We start from the raw sequence: 13,315 nt of genomic DNA, 5'->3' as shown, positions 1-13,315 counted from the left end.
GGTTTGTTTTTTTGTTTAGGTAGCTTGTGACTGGTTCAGTACCGCTATGAAATAAATATATTGACAGGGTACTTATGCATGTTGACTGACTGTTCAGCTAACACATCAAATGACACAAGAAAGCTTATATGTTATTAAAAATAATTTTAGAAAAACTGCCATTCATCTGCAAGAAACATTAGTTGAGACACTAGCATGGAGAAAAAAGCTTGATTAAATTCACAGGTTCCTCAACTATACAATCACAAACTGACTGAACAGACTTTCTTTTCTATTTATAGTACTTTTGCCGTAAACCCCAAATTCTCATGCACGGGCATGTCATTTATATGCAGTGTGTTGTAGAGGTGTGGATGACTGAATTTTCCTGTAAAGTCACTTTTAAAACAGGATTTGTCTTAGTATAACGTTAAAAAACATCGTAATTTTGCTCCATTTTGCTACATTTTAAAGTGAGCAAAAAGTGTTGCAATAAACCCCAAAAAAACAACACTGTGAAAGGATGCATCACCACACATCTATAACACATAGAAGTAAAAATCCAATAGGTTTGAAAGGAAATTCTCTCTGACCTTTCATCATGGAAAATGTTCTATGGATTTTTTACCATGTAATTTTCCTTTAGAAGACCCAAGTGTTAAATGTGTGTTTTGTTAGAGGGGGTGGTGGAGGTGAGGAGGAAAATGTACTATTTTAATGTAAGAATTAGATGTTATCCTTTTGGTACTCAGAGTTTTTTTTTATGTGAGCAGGATTACTAAAATATTTGATTTGATTTTTGATTTGAAATGGTTTATTTCAAGCAATCAAATAGGAATAATACACAAAAACAAAACAATCATCAGTTATACATTCGTACAATAACTAATCAAACTTTGGATAATTAGACATATTAATAAATATTGCTTGAAAGGGAGAGAAAGGAAGCGAACTTATATAATCCCACCCCTGTTCCACCGTAACCATTTTATTACATAATTTATCATTATCCGGTTCCAAACTTTTACAGACAGAATTAAGAATCTTTCAATATCAATAAAGCACATGACAAAGATGAATTACTTAAATTATTTTGTAAAAAATAACTTTTAGAAATCAACATGGCAATGAAGTATCCAAATATATGAAGATTATGTTACTTATAAAAGTCATTGATATGATTAAAAAATAATGCTATATCAGTAAAATAGACATAACACTGCTTCAGGAATTTTCATAGCAAAATTTGATCAAGTGTCAAAAGTTAAAAATATGTGCAAAATTATGTTACATTAGGAAAAATTCATGAATCAATTTATCAATTTTTTTGGAGCAAATTAAGTAATATCATTAAAAGTCAATCAATTTAATCATTTTCATTAATTGATTTATCATTTGTTTTATCTTTTTTTTTGTATTTTTATTTATTTATTTCCTTTATTTTTTTTATGATAAAGTAATGCTGTGAAGTAAAATAAGAAGGGTCCATATTTTGTTGAATGACCAAGGTTGGCATTTCTTCTTCTGCTGATTAACAGCCGTTCTTGGTTTAAACAGTTTATAGTTCTCTTCGATGTTATGTCTGCAGACATTAAATAGAGGTCCATATCCTGGACCTACTAAAATATTTGATAGCATAATGATAAGTTGTCAGTTTTGGAATGCATCAAATTGTGTACTTCCATGGTCAAATAAGAGCATTGACCGTTTTAAGGTGTTAAGAGTAATTATCTGGGAAAATAAGTTGCATGCACATAAGAAAACTGGATATTCACTCAATACATTTGTTTTTTCTTTCAAAGTTTATATTTTCTGCTTTTCCAACACTTAATAAAAGAAAAAACATTTTCATCTGCAATAAAAACCTCAATACACATTTTTTCAGACAGTTCCTAATGCAAATGAACAAATAACAACACTGAAACAAATATTAAACTATGTTACAATGATTATACTTATCTAGCTTCACATTGGACTGTGTTTGAAAAAAAGCAAGTTTCAGCTCATAGGTATTTCTTATGTGCGACAGTTAGCAAGGTCACCAAGCAAACGAGTGTGCCTTTCAAGCCCTGCTGTACTGACTCCCATATCAGGAACAAAATGCATTGCAGGGCCATATATTAAAGCCCCAGCCTTTCATGAAGAACGCTGCTTCTATTCACTTGTAATTTCCAATAACATTCATAAGAGCAATTTTTTGGAGACTAGTAAAGTCCTTGTTTTTTGACCCAAGAGATGCCGGTGGACCCAAATTCAGAACACAGGTGGAACGTAGAACAAAAAAAAAAGATCTGTAACAAAAATAAATATTCACTACACATCAGTTTAGGCTGCTGTTCAAGCAGAAATGGAAGAAAATGGAAGAAATGTAATTCCAAATAGCAGCAGTGGAGAAAAGAGGCCTGCACAAGAGAAAAAGTGCAGAAAGTACATACTGCATTTCACACCTTATTGAGTGTGTTCGCCATGGAGAGCATTGCCAGTGGGTAGCAGATTTGTTTGAGGATCAGGTTTGAGAAACATTTAGTTAATCCAAATAAAGGACTAAACAACAAACACAAGTTAAAAAATCAAAGTTTCATATATTATTCCTTTTTACTTTTACCCACATTTCCATGACACTTTTTTTTTCTTTTTAGAAAATATCGAGAGAATTACGACAATTACTGGAGGCTGTGTATTCTTCTCTTGTCTGGATGTTGCACATTTTCTTAGTGGCATTTGTGTATTGATGCATCATCCATCCTTAATGACTGTCAAGCTTTTATTTTGATATTTAAGCTACAAGGACACTCATCTTGTCTCTTCGGTGGATGTCTAACAAAAATGCAAGACTTCCAGTCTGACATTGAGCCTAAAATGCAGGAGAAACAACAACTAAAAGAGAGAATCCTTCAAAACTTAAAACTGATGATTCTGACACTCATATACCATTAAAATTAGTTTTAGGCATAACTTATTATCTGTTAATAAAGATAACTAGATAATAAGGCTGGACATGAAATGGAATGAGGTTATGCCTGCCTGGTTAACCATCTTAAAATACCCATTTATCTTGAAAAGCAGCTCTCTGCTTCTGTTGGTCAGGTGGAGCACAGTGAGACTTCTCTAGGGAACTAAGGAGAGTTAGAAAAAAAAACAGAAAGTGGAGCACATTAAATGGATCCAAAGTGAATTCAAAGGGAAAGTAAGTGAACTGATCTCCCCAAGAATGAGATTTTCACTCTGCGCAGTTCTGAGAGAGCGTTTCACTTCCAGCACAATTAGAAACACAGGCTCTATTGTGCATATTGACCTCAAGCTTTTGACATGATGCGATGACATCTGATGACCTTTCATGCTAAATTACATAAACAAATAGGGGCCAAAATTAGAAATACATCCAATTATTTGTACTATATTGTAATATTTTTTTCTCTAAGGGATTAGCTTCAAAGTTTTGATGATACAGGAGCGAAAAAGAGCAAATAGGAGTTGGATCGTTAAGTGAAGTCAAGCAAAATGTTTTGAGGTGATACTTCCTTTAATCACACAGAAAATGGATTTGACCTGTTGGGATTAAAAGGTATACTTTTTAATAACAGACACAGGCAGTAAGGTGAAGGCCACAGACAGTGTTATTTCCCAGCAGTTATCATTCTAGTTGCAGTCTGACAAGCTTTACGTGTTTACTCTGAATAGAGAACCATATAGGTTTGCAGTGTTATTTTCAGAAGCTTTTGCAGTCCAATGTTCTTCTCGTAGCTTTGTCAACCACACGTTGATCCGTGATTATCAGCAGCTAAAACAACCTGTGGGCAAAGCGCCACTATAGGATAACCGGTAAGCCTTTTTTCAAACACTTCCAGCTATGTCTAGAAGGAAATACCTTTGACAGAGTTTCTGCTTCCTCTTACTTACAAGACTCCACATCAATTATACACAACTGTCAGGTCTCATACCCTGAGCATAACAGTAACTCAAAATACACTTCTTATGTTCTCACACCATTGATTTATTTCCTCATTCAGTTCACCATATATGACATTACAGTGTAACAAAGACAATAATTATGGGACAAATAGGTGCATGAGATTGGACAGAAGCAGTAACCACAGTGTTATCAGAACTTTAAGGAGGACCGAATAACCTAGAAAAAGAACCCTTGAAAATCTGCTAAATGGTTTTATGTAATTTTATTGGAAGCTGTTTAATTTGTCTGTGTAAGCTGAAATAGTATGCCAGGACTGACAACAGCTTTTCGTCTGTATGTGTGTGTGCCACTAGAAACAGCTTAGTGTATTTGAATTTTAAATGGATTCAATTTTGCAACAACGCTGTGTTTACAATACATTCAGCGAAGCACTTAGAACAGCAGTTTCTCTTTATTTTATAGATTTCAGGTGCTCAGAATGACCTTTTCTTTCTTGATAAAGGAAGACGTATGTTACATCTGCGGGTCCTTTGTCTTTTTGATGACGCCAAAGGATTCTGCAGCCACCAATATGTCATGATTTATAGCAGGGTTGCTGCTGAGTTATCCTGTCTGTCGTTCTGCTCCAGTGCATCTCCTCCTTTGCATGTGATTTTGTGTGTTTGTTTCTATGGTAATGTTTTGTTGTATCACCATCATTCTGAGTGTTCTTTTTTTAGCATCTCTTTCGAAGATGGCCCTGTGGATCGTTACTTAAAAGAACTTTCAAATTTGACCCTATAAGGTTGTGAAAATGACCCAAGTCTTATTGTAATAAATTGCAGTTTTTTTTTTTTTACAATTCTTATCTGTCGATTTTTGTCCAAAAATTATCAGTACATACTTTCCTAAAATGTAAACCTTTTTAGACTGCAAGATTTCACCATAAATGATGTGTTGATTCACTATATTTTAAACTTTTCTTGATTGATTTATCCAATAAAAGTAACAGCAAAAGTACCAACTTGCCTGCCTGCCTGCCTGCCGACTGACCAACCGACCGACCGACCGACCGACCTACCTGTCTATAACTTCTATAACCTAATTACATATAATTCAGGGTGACTCTATAATGCATTCAAACTAAAACAACTAAACTAAAATAATAAAAAGCATTCAATGGTCTTAATTTGTGTGGAAGTGGTTCTTATTTTCTCTGTCTTGTTGGGGACAGAGTTGGGGATTTCCTAACGGCCTTATATGGAAATTGTCACCAGCTTGCTAATTGTCTTATGAGATCAAGTGTGTTGAAATAAATAAAAAAAAAACATACAAAAGAAAAAAAGGCTTATGAGGGAAGTTTGTAGTAGTCTAATTGTTGTTTATAAAAATAGTGCTTAAAACTTGATATTTGCTATGTTTAGTTTAGCCTTTTTTATGTTTGGTGCTTGTTATACTTAGTGATTAATCCGTTTACTGTTCCTTTTTTAGATATGTTGTTCAATATATGTATATATGTATCAGACAAATATTTATATATTCAGTAATTCCAAATTATATAACATTTCTCTGTACGCATGGGCTTTTATTTGATTTATGCTACGCATCTATGTTATTCATCTCCGTTAATTATAACTATAGTAAGCAGCCTGAACACAAATCACAGTGTTTATATAAGATGAGTAAAATACAAAACTTCTACAACATTCAGCCAGAAATTATACATTTAAAGCTTGCTTTAAACTTTTTATAAAGAAGCTGTCTGTACAAGAAAGTCTTTCTGCAGAAATATTTATTGTCTCCCCTCATAGCTGCAGTAACTTGAACATGTGAAGTTCCATTAGTCTAATGAACTGCACGTTTTATTTTCAGAAGCAAACTAGTGCATAACAATAAAAGTTGTTGCACAAGCAAAGACTGTTCAGACATCTAAATCTGCCTACTCTGGACAAAGAAAAAAAAAGACTTGTCCTCCTTTTGTTTAGTTGTTACAAATGTTTTGACCCAAAACAAGGTCAGTTGACTTTGGTGACTAATGTGAGGACCAATCTATTTGTTGCCCATTGGTTCCCACCAGCGAAAACAAAGAAAGCACGGTCTGTTTTTCCTTGTCGGTAAACATCACTGTTCTCCGGTAACTTAATCAAACCTGAACCAGAAGATCTGATGACTGGGTTGACTGCATTTTTTTCAGTATCGGATGGTGCAGTGAAACTGCGTGGAAATATCCAGTTATGAGGAAGTGTTTAATTAATCTGTAAGATGTTTCCCCAACAAAGAATGACACATAACAAGCTGGTTAAACAAGTTTAATAAAAGTTGCAAAGTCATGTGAGTCAGTTTCTGCAAGAATTTGAAAGAACGTTTGATGTTTAAATCAGAAACTAGTCAACTGCTCTCAACTGATTTGCATTAGGATTAGAATGAATAAGGATTTACTTTTTTCTCACTGTGTCATCCCATTTTGAGATTACAAAAGGACACGAACAGTTTAAAACAAGTCCCTTTCAAGATAAAATGAGATGAATTTCACTTTTGGAGGAATCATAATGACAACAACAAGCAAAAGGCTGCCACTTGCGTAACATAGGAATGTATGAGCTGCTCTGCCTCTCAAGATTATCACAAAAAAGTTTTTTTAAAAATGTGTGTGCAATTTATAATGAACAAAGGTTTAAGAATAACAAAATGCAGAGGGGGATCATTAAAGAAAGAGAATAAAGAAAAAAATTGCGTGGTAAATTTACCATTTACTATTTCAGTTGTCTCTCCATCATTTGCTAAACCTCAACTTCCTTTAAAGACTTGACAAATTAATCAGTTGTTATGCCCTTATTGAAACAAAGCAAAGAAAAAATTTGACATTGTATTAAAAAAATGAATGACATGATGGTGTGCATCTAAATTGTGTAATAATGTAAAAAAGGTTGTAACCCTTGTGCTATCTTAGATGACCCCACCCTTACATTGGCGTGTTCTCCCTACCATGACAAAAGTGGATAAAGGTGGAAAGATTTCATGTAATCCATGGACACCAGTGAAGATCACAAAATCATTGAAGGAAAAAAGGTTCAGAGCACTGTCTAGTGGGTCTAGATGACCCAACTCCCACTGTTAAAGTGCCTAAGATAGCACAAGGGTTAAGAGGTCAGTTTGTGATTCTAGCTTAATTTGTTTTGTTAATTTATTCTGTTTCACTTTGTTGTCTCATTTCTTCAAGATATAATTTTCACAAAGTCTGTTTATGTTATGTTATCCAAAATTTTGTTTATATTTTGCATTTATCGTTGTTTCCTTTAAAGTTCAAAAAGTTGCCCTCAAACATGTTTTACTTCATTTCAGAAGTAGGTCTTTGTATGTTATTCAAATTATGCTGCATATTTTTCTTTATTCCTGTACGAGTGCTTTCCTAGTCACTAAAGCTCCATGTAGACTTTCCTCATGTCATTGGAATGTTGTATAACAGCTAAGATTCTCCCAAGACAGGAACATTCCAGAAATGAAGCATGCTGTTTATGGGACACCATGTGACCCATGAGCTGCAGTAGTTTCCCGACAGCCTCTCTCCCGTTGCTGGTAAAGTGGTTTTAACAGATCACAGTTTCTTTGGTATTTAGTTCAGCTTCTTCTTATAGCACTGCTTAGTTTCCCTGTATCCAACCTCCACAAGATGGAATCCCTGACTGCTGACTGTGTACGATTCTTCAACATCTTGCCAAAGTTTTTATGTTGTTACAGTATTACTTTGGGAAACTACCATTGTTCTTGTCTTTTTTTGCCTTCTCTAAACTTCTTGCTTGTTTCTGCATCCGCCTGCCCAGTTCAGTTGTTATTTCACCTGCCTGACTTGGCTCATCTCTTCAGCTCCATAAATGTTCACTTGCCTCGTGCGTCACTAATACCAGACTTTCTTGTTCTATTTCTGTGATGTTCGGTCATCCTCTAACCCTGACCGATCTGCATGCTTTTTCTTATTTTTATTTTTTTTCAAACCTGCTTGACAGTGGTTAGTTTTTTGAAACCTTTCATTGGGATATCAGATCTTGCATACTTTTTTAAAATTAAGACATAATAAATTTGCTTGTTTGCTGCTCTTCCAACTACGAGGACCTCCGAAACAGGTTTCCTCTGCTGGTAGATTAGGTCACATGCCAGTACTTTAACAAAACTACAGCACCCTCTAGTGTTCTGGAAGACCATCCAACTTGTTCCTCCTGTAATATTTATCATTGTAAATTTGTTGAGCAAGATTAGGCCTATACAGGACACAAAGCTGTTCAATATTGGTGAAGAAAATATGTTTATTAATTCCAATGCTCATCTCAAAATGTGTATCCTTATACACAAACAAGCAATATTACAAATAAAAACAATCTGCTAAAAATAAAGTTTTCCTCCACAGCCAATTAAATGAGATAGAAATATATTAAGACTTAGTTTTTAAGATCTGGAGTTATAAGAACAATAATTTATTGGTTCTAATTTGTTTTAGTTGGTTTTCTCTCTCTTTGTGAACTACAGTGACTAACTGATTTGAAGCTCTTGAAAGTACAACAGAAAAATTGAAAATGTGAAAAAATGTATACATATTTTTTGTTATCTGGCTCAATTGCTGTTGCAGAAACAATGTCTGAACTCCATCTTGAATTTGATTTAAAATTACCTGAAACATATAATGTTTTGTGAGTAGGTTTCATCTCATACTTGGAATATCAGATTCAGATTTTTCTTCTATTTTAAAACACTGAATAATGAGCAGAGGAATGTATTAGTGCCAGTACATGCTATTTTCCATTTGAATTTGCAGTTATGTTACGTTAAAATGCTTTAGGGATTAGATATCTTTTTATTTATTATGGTCAGAAAAAAAAGAATTCTTTTACTTTGACATGAAGACATCAATAATTTTTTAGTTGTAGTCTTTAGGCCTGCTCTAGGCAGGCAAACATTTAGACATTAACTTGATATTATCAGAATTTTAATCAGAATGATGGTGATGCCCTGCAGCAACAATAGAACCAGAGGAACCAAAACAACTGTACAGTACAACAAAGTAATGAAGATAAAATGATTGCATTGATATTTCTTCTTAATTGAATGGTGAAAAACAACCACTTAAGATGTTTACTGGGATAAACCCTGAATAAGCACCATGCTCAATGTGCATTGGAGTTTGTGCTGTTTGTTTTTTCTCTGTTATGATATATTTTTTTCAAGATTAATTTTATCATTTTTAATTTGACGAATTTTAAATATAAATCCTTGAAAGCTGTGCTTTAAAAATGTTCTAAAGCAGGGACAAAAGGAAAAGCAAAGGAAAAAAAGGAAAGAAAATCAATTCTTTAATGCCGTGTGTGTTTTCCAATAACACTTTTTTTCTCTACATTTTTATGTAGTTCTCATATTCAGTGTTGGTTCTACACTGAATCACTCCTCAGGTGAGACGCCCCCACCCCATTAGAGTCACAGTTTAATTTTGTTCGTCCATGTCAACTTGATATACATCCAACAAAATGTAATATATAATATATCAATCTCTACGTAAGAGAATAAAAATCAGATTTCTGAAAATTCCATTGACTAATTCAAGAAACCCAATATGATGAAAGGACAAAAAAAAAAAAACAGAAAAAAACTTCATACATGCAGGGTCAAAATATACCCACTTTAACTTAAAAATTCCCAGTTAACTGGTTAAAGAAAAGTTTGAAAATGTTTAGACTGCCACAAATTATTATTAAAGTAATGACTAATCTGAAGTTATTTACCCCTTTAGCGTCTCATGACAGCAGGAGCATGCTGCATTACCATTTATGAAATAATTGCACAATAAAGTTTTAGTGGTACAGCAGACACATGAATCATTTGCAACATTTAGGCCAATTTCAGTTTTAGTCATCGACCACACACACAAAAAAAAATAAAATTGGTTGTTGACGTTGTTGTGGCAGGTAGCACTGGAAAACGTGCATCCCTAGCTATAAGGACAAACCCTTGTCTTTTATATTGCTTCTCCTCTTTCTTTTCTTTTATCTAAATGGGGTACCAGATGGCTTTGTCCTTTTACTGTCCATCGCTCTGGCGTTTTGGCGCTTGACAATAAACTTTCCCACCAAAGTGGTCAACTAAACCAATTTTCACCTTGGTGACCTCATCATTTGGTGTTCCCTATTTTTATTTGGCCATTTCAGACAAAAATTAACAAAGCATGCAGAATTTTATATACCTGTATTAAAATGTAGGTTATAGAATGTCACGGTATCATAGATTTTTAAAATATTTCGTAAAGTGGATTTCGCCACCCCACCTTTCTCCCCCATCTGTCCACTTCATTTGGTAGAAACCTGCAGTTGAAATAATTCCTTACACCCCTCCTCTTTTTCTTTACACACTTTTTGGGTGCCTTCTCAGCCGACAGGAACGTGGTGCGTGCAGCTGGGTGCACGGGGCGATTCACTGGTTTCAGGCCATTTCAAACACTGTGACATAGGAGATAATAGAAAAACCGAAGCGCTGAGCCGGCGCCCTCTTTAAATTGGCGTCCCAGGCAACCGCCCATACTGCCCGTACCTAAAACAACTAATGCTCATATTGATAGTGAAAGAAGCAGACTGATTCTTGAACTCCTCCAGCACATTCAAAAGATTTTTAGTGGTTTAAAAATAACTGAGTTATTGACAACCCTAGTCGTTCAGTGGTCAGTTAGCTAACAGTCAATTTTAATTTTCTTAGGGTACATCAAAGGGCTGAAGTTACACAACCTAAGATCAAAATAAATTTCCGCAGGCTTTACAGTGCATCTGTCACAACTAGTGTCTCCTCTGACCTTTTTTTTCCTGATCTGGATTAATCACACGTTACATTTCCCAATGATACATCCATCAGTCTTCTTAAACTGCTGTATCCCTTTTGGGGTCACAGAGCCACCAAACCCAACCTGACTACTATTGGGTGAAGGCAGGGCACACTAAGTCTGTTGCAGGGCACTCAAAGTCTGTTGCAAGGCCACACAATTACCCATCCATACACACTCTCAGTCACACCTAGGGACAATTTAGAGCAATCAATCAACCTATGAAGAATGTCTTTGGACTGAGGGAAGAAGCCAGAGATGACCCATGCATACACGGGGAGAACATGCAATCTCCACACAGAAAGGACCGAGTCAGGTTTCAACCAGGGCCTTCTTGTGGTGAGGCTTACCACTGCACCATCATGCAGTAATCCCATTGATCCTTCGTGAAAAGGACGAATAGAGTTGTTTTATGGGTTTTAACCTTTGATCTTTAGCACTTCAAAAAAAAAAGGGAAAAAAGAGGGCAAAACAAAACATTTACTTGCCACAAAAAATTAGGTGAAGATAATTCATATTAATAATTTCTTTATTTTGTTTGCTTCATGCACAGGCGAAACTTAAATCTTGTGAAACAGAAAAACAACTCAAATATGTATACCTACTTTACTTAAAATGGCAACATAGGATTTACAAAGTTGGGATATTGATAATTCTGGGTCTGTAAAGGTCATTGTGACACAAAATATGTTTTCTTTTTGCATTGTTTGTTTAGAAAAAAATTTTTCTTTTCATTTTTTTGCACAAGAATATTTGTAGTGAAATATAAGCTACAAAATTAATCATAGGATATGTCAATAGAACACGTTTTATTTTTAGCACAGCATAAAATGTGTCAAAGAACCTCAATAACTGTCTTTCTCTGACAGTCTTTGCCAAGGGGCATGTCAAATCAGAACCCATAAATCTAGGATGGTATTAGTGGTGTCAGCAGGTGTCACCTTTGGCATCAGCCAATGCCAAAAGGGACAAGGCTGACTATACTGTTGTTGTACAATAAATACAAAAGGTAATATAGAGAAAAAAATAATTTAACTTCATTCTTACACATTTTGTAATCCTGGTAAATAATAACAGGGATTGCAAAGTAATGATTTTCTACTCTCTACAATTGGGTTATTATGATAACCCAATTTTCTAGTTCAACATTTATGTTCCATTTATAGTTTAGCCAATGAATCTGTGTTCACCTTTGTTGAGCTCAAAGGGTTTTGTTGATTCTCTGTTTAATAATTTCACACACATTTTTTTTACTTGCCATAATCCTCCCCCGTGATTACCATCTTTGTGTGGGTAGAGGGGTTTTTGTTACAGAAAAATCCCGGGAGTTAATCAGAGGGTGGTCAAAGATGGAATCCTTTGTGTCCAGATCCATTTCTTTAGCTACCAAAAGTGGCTTTTAGGACATCAGATATATTTCTGGTGAGGCAGAAGCTTGAGGTTTGACTCACCTTGACTTACAACTTGATGCTCGGAACCAATTTCTTTAAGAGGAGTTTGATCTTCTTTCTTCTTCTTTTTAGTTGCCCAGGGTGTTAATTGAAAAGGAAATATAAAACTACTTATAACTCCCACTATCTTGGATCCTGGACAGTATCATGAAGCGGTTAATGGCTAAGAAAAAATTCTCATTTCACTGGAAGTTGTTAATGGTAGATGTAGGGTGCTACCTCTGGGAGATGTTGCTGCTGGGGGGCCTAAATGCCCCAGTGGGTAATGGCAGTTAGACCTGGAGAGGTTTGATTTGGAGGTATAGCCTCCTTGATCTGAATCCAGATGGTGTATTGCTACTGGACAACACTGTGTGCAGATATGGGGATGCATTCAAGTACGTCCTTAATCTTGACATCCATGGCTGTTTAAATTTGTAGTCATATCATTGGACTTGTGGCTATTATTCTGCAAACTTGGACAAAAGGAGGAGCTAAAATGTCATCATCACCTGGGAAAAATTGGATTAAAAGGCAGGAAAAAATGCTGGAATGATCTGGGAGGCCCATTTATTGGGAGACTGCTGGAAACATCTGACAGACAAAATTGTGTTCTGTGTCTTAATTGTTAAGGTTACTGACCCAAGTTGCGGTCACAAGGTTGTTGGTGCCTGTTGGGGTAGAAGTCCTTCAGCTGGGTAGCAGATACTGCAAAAGGGAGGGCGTCAAATTTAAGAAGGAAGCCTGTAAGGCTTGTGTGCCTTTTAAAGCTAGAAAAAGTGCAGAGACAGCAGGGAAAAGGCACAAACAGTCCAAGCATACTGTGTTCTTGACTGTCACTGCCTGCATATGCGCCGTCCTTGGGCAAGACACTGAACCCTTGCATGGCAACTCAATCACCATCAATGAATGAATGTGTGCGAATAGATAAAGCACTTTTAGCTTTGAAGATCAGATCCCTTAATCATGTGGCAGTGATACTGAAAAATTTAGCTGCTCAATTCTTTTCAAATATATGAGCATATAAACTCTAGTTATTAGAATTCTTTTTAAAGGTTTATGCGTCTGTAGAAACACTATTATAAATGCACATGTTTTGTCAATTAGTAACTTTAAAACCCTCAAATAGGTCCTTGTTCCGAGTTTGTGATACATTTCATG

The sequence above is a fragment of the Oryzias latipes genome, chromosome 13 (assembly GCF_053564925.1).
Source record: "Oryzias latipes strain Hd-rR chromosome 13, Olatipes_Hd-rR_3.1".
NCBI classification, from domain to species: Eukaryota; Metazoa; Chordata; class Actinopteri; order Beloniformes; family Adrianichthyidae; genus Oryzias; species Oryzias latipes.
Note: the sequence above shows the minus strand (reverse complement) of the source record.